Source organism: Artemia sp. Qi Xiang Cuo, unplaced genomic scaffold (genome assembly GCF_049724085.1).
Source record: "Artemia sp. Qi Xiang Cuo unplaced genomic scaffold, ASM4972408v1 HiC_scaffold_3221, whole genome shotgun sequence".
In the NCBI taxonomy this organism is placed as follows: Eukaryota; Metazoa; Arthropoda; class Branchiopoda; order Anostraca; family Artemiidae; genus Artemia; species Artemia sp. Qi Xiang Cuo.
The window spans coordinates 20,628-35,529 of NW_028300614.1; positions in this window are offsets into that span (position 1 = coordinate 20,628).

A 14,902-nucleotide genomic window follows, 5' to 3' on the forward strand; every position below is an offset into this window, starting at 1 on the left:
TGAATTTGATGATTCTGATGAGGTTCCTGCTCATGAGCATTTTAAAAAGAACAAGTTAATGGATGTATCCCAAATTCGAGATTACCAAGTCGCGATTTTCTTGTATAAATATTTGAATCAGCTGCTCACCCCTGCTTTTGAAAATCTTTTTACTTTTAATAGAGACCGTCATGACCATAATACAAGAAAAGATGATGACTTAACTCATGAGTTTAGGAGCACCACTTGGGCATCTTTTGTGATTCGCCATTATGGTCCCCATGTTTGGAATATATTGCCAAAGTGTGTGAAAAATGAGCCTAGTCTTCTGGCTTTCAAGTCACGGGCAAAGAAGTTTCTTTTATCTTGTGAGTGATTTTGGTGTTAAGCCCACTCCAGGTTGTCATTCTATTTAAGGTATTTCCCCGATTTACTTTGCTTTTTTTTGCTTTTTTTTCTCTCTACTTCTTGTTTTTTCCTCTGTCTCTATTTTTTCCTTTATTCCTTCATCAGATAAGTTTCTTGTGTGTTGAGTAGCAATTTATGAATGTTTTTTTGATTAGCTGAGAGTGATAACCTCGCTTGCCCTTTCAAGCTTATTGCCTATCTTGGCAGGTGAAAGGCGAATAGGGTTTGTTTTCTTTTTTAATTAATGTATATCTCATCATATACAGCTCATATATCCTATCACGTACGGCTCAAACTCCTTTCTCGACGCAGCTCGCCCTGCGCACTGTTTGGTGGTATGGCCACCTCCTTCGAATGCCATGCGACGCCCCCGCACGGGTCGAATTTAACTTCGACCCCACCCTACACGGATGTAAACGACCCAGAGGACGCCCACCCACTAGGTGGAAAGACAAAGCCGATGAATTCCTCACCCAAGCCCACATCCCGGTGAAAGAAGCTGCGATCCTGGCAAGCGATAGGTCAAACTGGAGGCGCCTAGTCTCATCGTTCTCTACGCCAAACCCTCGGCAGGAGTCTTAAGTCAAGTAAGTCACGTCCTCATATATCTCATCAAGAGTTTCAAGGGCTTGTTCTGGTTTAAATAAAATACATGTATCCAGAGTTTCCCTTGTTTAGGCCTAAAAACGTTGTGTTTGATGCTTAGGCTTCTTACTTGATCAAAGTCTCTCACTCAAGCCTCACATTGATCTCATTAAAATCAAAGTATCCAGAAGCCTGGGATTCTTAAAGAATTTACACATTTTTTCCAGGGTTAATTTTTAGACTCCTATTCTACAGCCTGGAGCAGCCTTATGTTTCATACTGTTCTATTGTTTGGATGGCAATTTTTCCCTCATCAGTGAAGCCACTTTCAAAACTATATGATAAATCAAGGACTCTTAAACAGGATACTAACTGTACCCTACTTAACCCTTTGCTGGACTTGACATCTCTTTATGCCCAGCTTCCAGCTGCCCTATGTAAATATATGTTTTTAATTTCTGAACAATTGATTTATTATTTCTTCAATTAAAATAATTTTTGCAATATTTATTTTTGTTTTTAATTTACCATTTATATTGGTTTTCAGTTGTTTATTTTTTTTTTTTTATTAAAAAAAAAAAAAAATCAAATTTAATTCAAATTTAATAAACGGCAACCTTGGCAGCCGCCTGATCATTATTAAGAGACAATTTCTAATCCTAGAGCCAATATGCTGGATGATTGGAATTTGTTCAATTCCAAGAAACTCTGCAGTATCCTCAGGGCCCTAATAAATAGTATGGAGAATACTATCCATGATAACTCTTGTTTTCTGGAGCCAGTATATTGAATTCTACAGGGCAAAATGGACAAGAGCTATGAAAGCTTTTCCAAAGCCACAAATATGTTTCTGGGAAAAGACCTAAATCTTGCAAAACTCATGTTGAGCCTATTGGCCAGGACTGAGGTTGAAAGGCTTTACATTCATTGATTGCACCCTCTTTAAGACATTATTCTATGAAATTTATGTATTTATAAATTGATATTAACAACTCTCTGGTCATTTTACCTGTGGATGGGGGGGGGGGGCCTGCCCCCCCCCTTAGACCTTCAAATTTACATTAGATATGGCTGAAAAAGCAGATGGTTTGGAAAAAGCAGTTGATAAAACTCCATCACACTATCGACTGCCCCCCCCCCCCCTAGACAATATGCTGCCTAATGCTGCCTACGCCCATGAATGTCATGGCTTATTTTCAGTTGTAAAACACTTTTTTCTATTTAATTAGAATAAAGCATCCTACATCCATGTTAACATTATCAGGATCCTCCATATTAAGTTCTGATTTGATTCCTTATTTCTAATGATTTTAAACTTAACTAATAAAGTGAATTTAACTTCAAAATTAGTTTTAAATCAGTTATATTAAAATATCTAGATATAAAAAATCTAAAGTATGTGTTTCTTTTTCTCCTTTATGCATTACTATAGGCCTACTTGTCTGATTACAATCTACTGTTTATCTGATTACAAAGAAACTGAAGTTGTGTTTTCTCTTGCAAAGGTTTTGGGCATAACTTAGGTACAAGCCTTAATCTTTTTGGTTTTTATCCTTAAAGTTGAGTTAAGTTTTAATTATATTGGACAAAACAGTAATGGTAAACAGTATGCTTTAAGCCACATTCACAAGCATGTCTAGCTAGAATCCCATGTCTAGCCAGAATTTAATGTCTAGGCAATGACCATTCACAAGTAAAATTTGGTGCTTAGCTAGACACCCTAGACAAGGCACTTGGCTAGACATTGATTTCTATACTCTAGAGATCAGTGTCTAGGATTTTCAATTACAGCTCATCATAATGTGTCAATTTCAAATTTTTAATAATTTAATTTTAAATTTTTAAAATTAAATTTAATTTTTTCTTTCTCAGTAATTGTTTTTTTTTTTTTTTTTTTTTAGGCAAACATGCAACACCAGGCATAATAGTGAACCCCAAAAAGGAAAATGTTTTGATTATATATATATTATATTGTAAAAGTATAAATAGGGATTAAAATTTTGAATTTTTTGTCAGCATAAGCTCTGTTGATTGGCTATAAATGACAATTTGAAACTAAATTTGTAGTTTTAGCTAAGCACCAAATTTTACTTGTGTAAGGTTTTTGCCTAGACATTGAATTCTGGCTAGACACATGTCTAGACATGGGATGCTAGCTAGACATGCTTGTGAATGCTGCTTTATAAAACTTGTTTATTAGTTTCACAAAATTGCTTAACATAAATGATTAAAAATAAAAAAGAATCAAATTCACTTTTGAGTGTTGATTTTGTTAATTATTTATTCGCAAATGGAAGAATAAATCTTTTTCCAGCAAACAACCCCCTGGTGGCCTGTGACTGAATTAAAATTAGAGTAGGCCTAGTGTTACTCAAAGATAGTTCAGCAATCATTATAAGTTTAAGATAGGCATACAAAACATTCCTCAGCTTAAAATATCTTTCTTGAGGTCATTGAGGTTCTAGATCCATTCCTGAATATTTCATTTAGCCTACCTAAAGCAGCTAGACCTACTTTCTTAGGCAGGTAAAAGCCCCTTAGATAGAATCTTACGAGTCAAAAGTCTAGTACTTTAGTCTTAGATTACATAGTAATGTTATTGCTGTTTTTTGGTAAAATTCTACTTTAGCTAAATTTGGCCATCTTGGAAAGGGGTCAGATTAGGAAAATGAAACTTTCAGGGATGGGTCTATAGGCTAAAGTATGTCCTGGGAAGGTGTTTTGAAGTACCCACCTCCACTCCTTGTCCCTCTAGAGGGTTCTGAAATTTGCCTACATGACAGGTCTAGGCCTGTACCTATTGAAATTTTGACAAAACAACATTTTACCTTAATTTTCAGTTATTCCTCTTTTTTAGTAAAATTTTAGGTTAATATATACCAAATAATTTTATCAAACAGTTCGTGGTAACAAACTGTAAGTAAGGAGCGACCCGGCTCAATGGTAACCGAAACTCTAAAAAACGGGATTTCGATACCAATAGATACATCAAAAGAATCAGATTTTAATTCTGATTTCAAATATATAAGTTTCATTAAGTTTAATCTTACCCATCAAAAGTTACGTGCCTGAGAAAATTTGGCCGATTTTCGAAAAAAGGGGGAAAGACCCCCTAAAAGTTATAGAACCTTGATGAAAATCACACCATCATATTCAGATTATCAGAGAACCCTACTGTAGAGGTTTAAAGCACCTATGAAAAAAATTGTGGATTTTTCAGTTTTTTGCCATAAGAAATAAAAAGGTTGGGTTTGTTTTTTTTGTTTCTGTTTTTTGTTTCTGTCCCTGGTGGAACTTAAAGTACCATTTGTAAGAGAATATAACGTGAGGTCTCATTGTAAAGGAAATTAAAAGTTATAGTGCCCTGTTTAAGTGACCAAAAAAAATGGAGGGCAAATAGGCCCCCTCCCACGCTCATTTTTGTCCCAAAGTCACCCGATCAAAATTTTGAGATAGCCATTTTGTTCAGCATGGTCGAAAATATGATAAAAATGTCTTTTAGGATGACTTGATCCCCCAAAGTCCCCAGGGGGAGGGCTGAAAGTTATGAACTTTACTCAATGTTAACATATAGTATTGGTTATTGGGAAGTATACAGACTTTTTCAGAGGAGATTTTTTCTGGTAGGTGGGGGACGGAGAGGGGCGGGGGCTATATGGAAGGATCGTTCCATGAAGGAAGTTTTCATGGGGGAAAATACATTGCTATGAAGGGGGCGCTGGATTTCCCAGCATTATTAAAGAAAAAGATCAGGAATTAAATAAAAAAAAACAAGTTTTTCAACTGATCAACTGATTGTGATTAAGAGGTCATTTTTAAAGAACTGGAAAAAAAATTCGAACTATAGTTTAAAGAGCAGGGTATTGACTAAGGGGCAAACCCCCTAATATACGTGTTAAAAATTTATGAATATAGAAGTTCGTTACGTAAGTTAATTCTAAGTTACGTATATTTATTACTAATAAAAATGTTCGTAAATAAAATTAAACAAGTTTCGAGAAAGCCATTTAACCAAATATAATATGAAAATTTTGTTTTAATTATTCATGTACGGTGAGCCAAAATCAAAACCTGCATTAATTCAAAAACGTTCAAAAATTAAATAAAAAAAATAAGTTTTTTAACTGAAAGTAAGGAACGACGTTAAAACTTAAAACAAACAGAAATTATTCCGTATATGAAGGGGCTGTCCCCTCCTCAACGCCTCGCTCTTTACGCTAAAGTTTTACTTTCTCACAACTCTATTTTTCTAAAACAACAAAAAAACTTTAGCGTAAAGAGCGAGGCGTTGAGGAGGGGACAGCCCCCTTAATATACGGAATTATTTCTGTTCGTTTTAAGTTTTAACGTCGTTCCTTACTTTCAGTTAAAAAAAACTTGTTATTTTTATTTAATTGAGTTAGGAATAAAGTGAATACACCATTTGATGCCTTTCTTTTATGCTGATTATGAATAGGCTATAATAATCATTTCTACTGGAAATGAATTTCAGCCCCCCCCCCAAACCAAACCCCCACCCCCATATGTGCAAATATAGCCTATATCCTGAATTGACATATATAGGGGGGGGGCTAAAATTCATTTCTGATAGAAATGATTGTTATATTCGTAATCAGCATAAAAAAAGGCATCAAATGGTGTACCCACTTTATTACTAACTCAATAATATGATTTGGTATATATTTACCAAATTTTAAGCCATATCAATCCTTTTTTTCAAAATTTAGGAAGTTTATTTGCATATCTTTAAAACCTTATAAATTGGGATTCAGCAAAGTTTTGAAGCTGAAAACTATTTTGTTTTACTTCTTTATTTAGCCTTGGCCCCCTCATAAGGAGACATGTTAAGAAAAGAATTCTTACTTTAAAATATGTATAATGATCCTAGTTCTTATATTATCCAAGGGGAGAACCTTTATCATCAAGTCTTTCCTCTAAAATTCCTAAAAAGTGAAAAAGTTTCATAATATCACCACCCTTTTAATTCAATGCTTAAGTCTTTTGAAATGGCTGCTGTAAACTGCTGCCAAATAAGTTGTTTTATAGATAGCGTTTAGCACGTGTTTAACACGTGTGTCAAAAAACGTGTTTAAAGAAAAAGTAGTGGTATATTGAGATTATAGAAATTGTGAATTCTAAAACCTAAATCTAACCAAACCTAACCTAACCACTGCTATTAATATTTTGTATTTATGCCACTGCTATTTGCCCTTTGCCACTGCTATTTGCCTTTCACCACTGCTATTAATATTTTGTATTTACGCCACTGCTATTCGCCCTTCGCCACTGCTATTCGCCCTTTGCCACTGCTATTTAAAAAAAAATAAAATAAAAAGACCAGCATGAACGCTATCTATAAAAGAACTTATTAGACGGCAATTTAAAGCGGCAATTTAAAAAGACTTAAGCATTGAATTGAAAACGTGGTGATATTTGGAAACTTTTTCTCTTTTGAAGATTTTTAGAGGAAAGACTTGATGATAAAGATTCTCCCGTTGGATAATATAAGGACTAGGATCATTATACATATTTTAAAGTAAGAATTGTTTTCTTAACATGTCTCCTTATGAGGGGGCCAAGGCTAAATAAATACCGACCTGTCCCTGATGGTTTCATTTTCCTAGCCTCACCCCTTTCCAAGATAACCAAAAGTAGCTAAAGTAGAATTTCACCATTCTTTTTTCTTTTTTTGGCAGTAAGAACAAAGTGAAGATGGAAAAAGACATAAAATATTGCAAACTTACAAAATTGTAACTTTTTGTAATTGCAGTTTAGCTCAGGGATATATGACACTGGTTGGACAGAGGGCTGGGATACAAGTTGTATGGTGGGATACAGTGTGGCCAGACCGTGAACAAAAAAGTAAGCCACAGCCTTTGAAAAAGAAGCCAAAAATAAGCCAGACAATTTTTTGCCCAAAATCTAACTTTACTTTTAATGGTGTCCAAGTTTTGACGGTCGTTTTATAGAAATACTCACCACTATTCAGGTCCTTTGATCCAACTGGCATTATCCACCTTTCAATTCGTTCCCTGGTTTGCGGAAGTTCAGTTCCAGTGTAGAGATTATTTTGAGGCTGCATTTAGTAGAATTGCGATAAACCGCTACCCCATGTGGAACTCTAGAGACTTTACAGAAAGTCCCGCGCGCTAGGTTCAGAAAATGCTCGACCATGCTTACTTTCCTGTCTAACAGTTCGGGAAAATTATTGACGAGGACGCCCACCGGCTCAATTTCTCCTGTGTTAGTTCGAGCACTGTCCGTGTGTGCGCCGCAATTTCTGTATCCCATAATTTCACTGAGTCGGACCTCCGATTACTATAACGATACCCTGTGACCCAATGCGGCACAACTTACAATGTCTGCCCCAGGCCCTGGGGGGTAGTGAGAACACCTGAATTTTGGCTATCTGACTTTTGAGCAATTTTTAACTTAAGGGCTATCTCCAAATTTTTATGGGATATATTGATGGAAAAGGAGCATGGGGGGGGGGCTACTTGCCCTCCAATCTCTTTTTACTCTTAAAAAACTGAAATAGAAATTTCAACTTCCAATCAAATGAGCCATATCTGAATTTTTTAAAAGCATCCCTTCAAGAAGAGCCATATATTCCCCAGGGCATAACTTACAACAACTGCCCCTGGGCCCTGGGGGGCTGTGTTGACCCTGGAGTTTTTGTTATATGATCTTTGAACTATTTAAAAAAAAAGTATCTCAAAGTTCTTATCGAAAGGGGTTTGAGGAAAAAAGGGAATGGAGGGGAGGGGGGCTAGGTGCCCTCCAATCCCTTTTGACTCTTAAAACTGAACTAGAACTTTCAATTTCCAATCAAATGAGCCCTCTGTGAAGTGAATATGAGCATCCCTTCCATAAGACTTATATATGCCCCCAGGGCACAACTTACAATGCATGCCCTGGGCCCTGGGGGGTTGTGTTGGCACCAGAATTTTTGTTATATGATCTTTGAACATTTTTATTGGATACATTTGAAATTTTTATCGGATGCATCAGAAAAAAAGAGGTTTGGGGGGGGAGCTGGCTACCCTCCAATATCTTGTGATGCTTAAAAAGTGAACTAGAACTTTCAATTTCCAATCAAATGAGCCCTCTCTGAAGTTTATATGAGTATTCCTTCCATTAGGCCTAGTGCCCAAAACCTCCCCCCCCCATGGAAAAAATTCATACATCTTTCTCAATAGCAAATACTTTATATAAACAATGGACAAATGTCATACCTTAAATACCTTTCTCCAGGGGTTTTGTGGGGTCAAGTTACACTTGTAGTTGGTATTCTAACTGATTAGATCCTTTAAAATTTAATATTTTCCTGGTTAATTTTTATTATAAGCCCACCCAGCATGAGCAGTCTGGAGGAGTTGAATTCAAATTTAATTGGAGATCAATCGCCCCAGGGTTAAACTAGAATTCTTCCCCTCAATATAGGAACAAATTGAATCCCAAACTGCAATCCATGATTTCAAACAGCTCTTAAAAGGGGAATTTAATGGATATGCCCAAGTATATGTTGATCGATCTTTAAGTGAAGAGGGATGTGGAAGTGGATGCTTTTTAAAAGAGCTCAGCCTATGCATTGTGAAAAAACACAAGGCAGGGACCAGCACACTAACAGCTGAAGTAGCTGCAATCAATTTGTGCTTAGAGACCCTAATTAAACTGAAACAGAGCAATTAACATACAGTAATATTCTCTGACTTTAAATCTGCTCTCTATATCCTATGAAACACTAACTTTGAAACACTGGGCATAGGTCTACATCAAACCAAAGAAAACCTAAGCAGCCTTGGAAGATTAGGCTTTGTTACTAAATTTCAATATATACCTAGTCATCTAGGTAAAGAAGGAAATGAAAAAGCAGACAAGATAGAAAAGCAAGAAACAAAAAGACTAATGGAACCAGTGAAATCTCTAACTATAAGGGATACAACTAGATTATGACTAAAAACATTGCTTGAATTAAAGCCACTAAATTCATCCCCCTTTCCAACCAGTATACAATCAGTCTGGTTCAACTGCCTGTGTTCAAATACAGCTAACTTCAACCACCACTCTCCTTCATACAAAATAAAGCAGCCAAATGGAGAAGATGCCAATAGCCCATTTTGCAGGTACTGTAAAAACACAGAAGAAACCCCTGAGCATATACTGTTGAATTGTAAAATACTGGAAAGAAAACTGCCAATGGATCTAAATCTACAACACCCTATATAGTAGGTCAAAATATGCTGACTATATTGAATTAGATAAACCCTACTATGATGTTACCTCACATTATTAGATAATAGCTGATTTACATCTTTCCATATTCATCCACATTTTGAATATTAATAAGCAGTGTTTACAACAAGGCAGTTTACTATAACAGTAACATAATTTTTACAACAAAAGAAACTATGTAGTAAGGGATTATCTCATTCAGTAAAAATTGAATTCTCCCAAGAAGAAGTGTATGAACTTATCATGAGAAAAGAAGAACAAATTAAAGATTTGGATCTATTGTCAACCCAGCCCAGAAAGAAGAGGGGTCAATGATGTGATTTTCAGGACACTTGCCTTGATTGTCTACAGTTGATTGATTAAATTTAATATAACAATGAAACTTGTTTATTTCAAAATCTGAAAGTGTTTTTTCTAAATAACAAAACTATAGGATCACTTCCATAGTGGCTGTCTGTTAGAGGTAATGTCTCATGTTTAATTATCAATGTTGTGGTCAAGATTTGTAGACTATTGGCCAAGATTGATAATTCTGAAAATTAGTAGTGGTCAAGAATAAAGTCTCAGCTGCCAGGTAAAGGACATACTGCATTCTAATCAGAGATACAGCTCAGATTAGGCACTGGCTAATCACTAGGAGTTTTTTCCCTATAGGCCTAGGCTACAGCAACAGTAACAAAGAAATCAGACATCAAAGCAAGGGTAACTCTTCTACTTATCCTGCTCCTGTACTTATATATCTCTCTGATATTTTCATTAGGCCTAGCATTATATGGTACTTTATTACATATTAGCTATTAGTCTATATTATATATAACTAACTTCTCTAGTATTTAACTATAGGCTAACACATTGGGAAAAATGAATAAAAGTGAGTCTGAAACAAGATTGATTGCTTCAGGTTTGCTTATGTCACAAGCTGATGCTCATCACTGCTAAAAATGGGGGTGCAAACCAGACATGTACACCTGCTATTTTTCTGTGGCATGTACCCAATTTTCTGGTAGCCAATGCATTGAGGTACACACCTCAATGCATTGGGTACCACCCATACCAGGTAGGGATTAATTGTTTTATGTACAACCATCAACATATTATGTACTCCTTCACCACTGTAGTAGTATACCACAGGATCTGTACCTCAGAATTTGATACCTACATCTAACCAAGTGTAGATAACATCTGTGTCGATAACATCTACATGAGTGTAGATAACATCTACATCTAACCGAAGCAGCAGAAAATCTACTCGTTTGCCAAGCAATGTCTGGCTGTGATTCAACATTTAGACTTCACGGCGTAGGGAAACCAGAAGTGGTTTCCTTGTCACTTAAAGAAGGGATTTTTAAGGATGCCTGCAAGATCTTCATGACACCAAGATCCAACCACCAGAAGATTCTCGAAGCTGGAGAGAAAGCTTTGCTCCGCATATGCAAAGGGAAAAGCAATGAGAAGACCCTGAAGGATGTCCGGGTGCGAGTATTCACAATGCGGGTTTTAAGTGCAAATGCTTTTGTTCAGGCAGAGCGGCTTCCACCGACTTTGGCTGTCACAAAGCTTTTGCAGGTGCTATTTTCAAATAATGAAGTGGCAAGACACGTCAAATTCGCTAAAGCCTGAATAGTGGGGTTGGCGCCTCTCTTCGTCACGGAATATGTATCTTCCCATTATGACAGATGCTTCACCGGCACTGGAGAGCCTACTGAAAATGGTGTGGTGTTAGTGCACCAGCGGGTGCGAGTCGCTCAGATGCGGGTGCGAGTCGCTCAGATGCAGCTGCCGTCGGAACGGTTTGCCCTGCATCTTTGCCTGAGGTGAATGTAAAGGGGCGTTATGCACTAACGGTGCAGCAAGACAGGATGAGGACAATAACGAAGACGAGCAGGAAGAAGAATTAGCTTTAGGTTGTGCTTTAAAATCAAAATGTTCTTGTGATTAATTTACCCGAGTTCTAAACGTTTTTCTTTTATAACTGATTGATCTGAAGTTTTGATCTTGATTAAAGAAGTGGTTTTTCAAGATATTATACTTAGTAACCCCTTATATTACAGGCCCCTTAAAGGTGGAAATGAAGTAAATAGTAAAAAAAAAACTACTTTTTGACCTCATTTTTGGCAATACGGTACTTTATTTGATATAAAATGATCCTTTAGCCGCTGGAGTCCAGCAAATAATGATATGTGTACTTTACCCCCCCCCCGTTTCGTGAAGGTGAAAATTGATACTGGGGTACGGAAAACATTATTTCTGAAGTCGGATTCGGTTTCTTCATGCTTGATTATAAAACGACCACTTAAACCCAAAAATACGTTCAAATAGAAATTCTGATTTCCCCCCTTATTTTCCCCCTTCAAGGAGGATTTCGGGTAATTGTGCAAGGGGGATTCAGGGGGATTTTTTTGTGTGATTAAGCTGATTTTTCTGAACATTTTGGTGTGAAAAAAAATTCTGTTGCAATTTCCCCGAGGTCAAACCGTATTTTTCCTCCACTACCAGGGCTCTGGGGGGTTTTGTCAATCCTGGAAGCATTTCTATGTGTTCTTTGGACTATTTTAAACAATATTACCATTGAAAAATTTTCAACTTAATGTGTCAACTAGAAGTTTCAACTTAATGCCATTAGTGTCGTTAGTTACAGTAACCATTGAAGTAGAATTAAATGAATACACACAGTGTCTTCTGGCTAGCTCAAATCCACAACCCATGGAAGTATGAAGGTGAAATTTTCAGAGAATATATCTATGTTACGGAAGACAGCCTGCCATCCGTGTGCAGGTTGTCAAATAGGACATATCAGCAAAATCTTAGGAACAGTTTTGTGTTTGAAATTAAAACTTACAATACTTGTTGTGGGGGTTGTTGAACTAACCAAAAGACTATATTTGGATCATAATACTAATGCTTCTACTCCTACAACTACTGCTACTTTTACTATTACTGCTACTAAAACTAAGACTACCACTATTAACTGTAGTCCTACTGCTACTATTATACTTACAGGGCATAACTTAAAGCCCTAGCCCCAGCGCTCTGAGGGGTTAAGCCAACCGTGGAAGCATTTTTATGTGTTCTTTAGACTGTTTTAAACAAAATTGTCAGCACACAATTTCATTCAGATGCATTTGGTGAAAAGAGGGGTTGTTGGGTGGGGGGAAGGGGTGCTACTTGACCTTCATCGCTATTGAATCTTAAAAGGGAAGTAGAACTTTTAATTTCAACCAAATGAGCCACCTCTAAAGCTTATACAACCATCCCCTTCATAAGAACCTTAAATGCCTCAGGGTATGACTTACGACTCTCGCCCTCTGGCTCTGGTAATTTGTATCAACCTCAAAAGCCTTGCTATATGGCATTTGAACTATTTTGAATGAAAGGACTGTCTAAAAATATCTATTAGATAAATCTCAAGAAAACAGGCCATGTTTGTGTGTGTGTGGGGAGGGGGGAAGGGTAGCTGCGCTCTGATTACTTTGACTTTTAAAAAGGGCACTAGAAATTATTATTACTAATTCAATTAGTCCCTTCCAAAGCATTTACGACCACCTATTTTATAAGAACCTTATAGTCCCCAAGGGCATAAGTTACAACCCTTTCCCTGAGAGTTGCAGGGGGGGGGTGACTTCCTCATAGATAATTTCCAAAACCTTCAACTACGATGAATAAAAGTGTTATCTCCAAATTTTGATTGGAGATGTTAAGGCAAATGCTGAGCGTAGAGGGGCCGGGGGGACTGTTTGCTCTCAAATGAATTTGACTCTTAAAAAGAGCACAATAACTTCCAATTTCAAATCAAATAAGCCCCATCTGATGTTTATATGACCGCCCATTGCATAAAAACCTTATATGCCTTCATAAAATAACTTACTACCCTATCCCCAGGGTCTGGTGTTATCCCTAGAGAAATTATTATATGTTCTTTGGGCTATTTTGAAAATAATCGCCTTCTCATAATTCAAATCCGATGCGTTTGGTGAAAGGAGGGTTGTAGGAAAGGGGGATAAATGCCCTCACATCACTTTTGTCGCTTAAAAAAGAACTAGAACTTCCAATTTTAAACCAAATGAGCCCATTGGCGCCCATATGGAGGGGCAGGGGGGGCTCCCGCCTCCCCCTGACTGAATGATGCTGCCTTATTTTTATATTTTTGTTTTGAGATCTCTATTATATAGCATTAAAAGTACCAATTAGACGAGGTTTGGCCCCCCCCTGGAATTCAGCTTATGGGCGCCCATGAATGAGCCTCTTCTAAAGATAAGCAACCATCCCTTCCATAAAATCTTTAAATACCACCTGGGCATAATTTACAACCCTTGCTCCTATTCTTTGGGGTTTGTTTCAACGCCAAAAAGCCTTGCTATATGATATTTAGAATGTTTTGAATAGAATGGTTATCTCAAAATTTCTATTAGATCGATTTTGGGAAAGTACGACGTGTGTGTGTGTGTGTGTGGGGGGGGGGGGGGGGGAAGCTACCCTCCGATCACATTGACTCTTAAAAAGAGCACTAGAGCGTCTGATCACCAATTCAATGAGGCCCTTAAGAAGTTTCTATGACCATGTTTTCAATAAAAACTTTATATTCCCCAAGGGTGTAAATTACTACCTTTGCCATGAGGGGTGTAGAGGGTTTGTCATCTTCAAAGACATAATTTCCGGAACTTTCCACTATGTTGATAAACATCACTATCTCCAAAATATGATTGGATATGTTTGGTAAAATGGTGGGCGTAAGAGGGGGGGTAGCTGCCATCCAATTACTTTCGACTATTAAAAGGGGCACTAGCCCTTCTAATTTCCAATTGAATGAGCCCTGTTTGAAGTTTCTATGATCACCCTTTTTATATAAATCTTAGGTGCTACAGAGCATTACTTGTCCTGAGGACTTTGGGAGGGGGGGGTTATCCTCAAAGACATAATTTCCGGACTTTTTAACTGCGTTGAACAAAATGGCTGTCTAAAAATTTTTATTGAATGTGTTTCGGAAAATGATGGGCGTGGGAGTGGTGTTAGTTGCCCTCCAATCACTTGACTATTCAAAAGGACATTAGCCCCTTCAATATCCAATCAAATGAACCCTTTTCGAAGTTTCTGCGACAACTTCTTCGATACGAAGTGCCCTGGTTTAAAAAAAAAAATAATTGTACATTGTGCCAACATCGTTCTTCACTTAGGCAGCACTATTGCGCTACCTATGACAAGGTTTAGTAAAAAAAAGATCAACAAAATATAGAGCAAATTACAAAGAGTATTAGCCCTTTTAATATCCAATCGAATGAGCCCTTTTTAAAGTTTCTACGACAGCTCCTTAAATACGAAGTGCCCTGGTCTAAAATAAAAAAAATATATAATAAAAAAAATATTTCATTGTGCCATTTCGTTCTTTACTTAGGTAGCGTTATTGCACTGCTTGTTACAAGGTTTATAAAAAAAACGACATAATATAGAGTAAATAACATTGGTCAGGGAAACATTTTTACAATTTGGTGAAATAAAATATTTGAGAATGCTGTGGTTGAAGTTTTGATATTCCCCAAATTTGTGGGAATGAGAAGAAAGAATCAATTCTTTTTTCAGGTTTTTATAACGAACCAATGGTTTTTAGGGCGGGAATTTTCCCTTTTTTCTCTTTAACGGCTTTCTCAACAAATTTTCGCAAAAAAACAATGCCCCTGGGGCCTGGTCCATTGTCACGTTA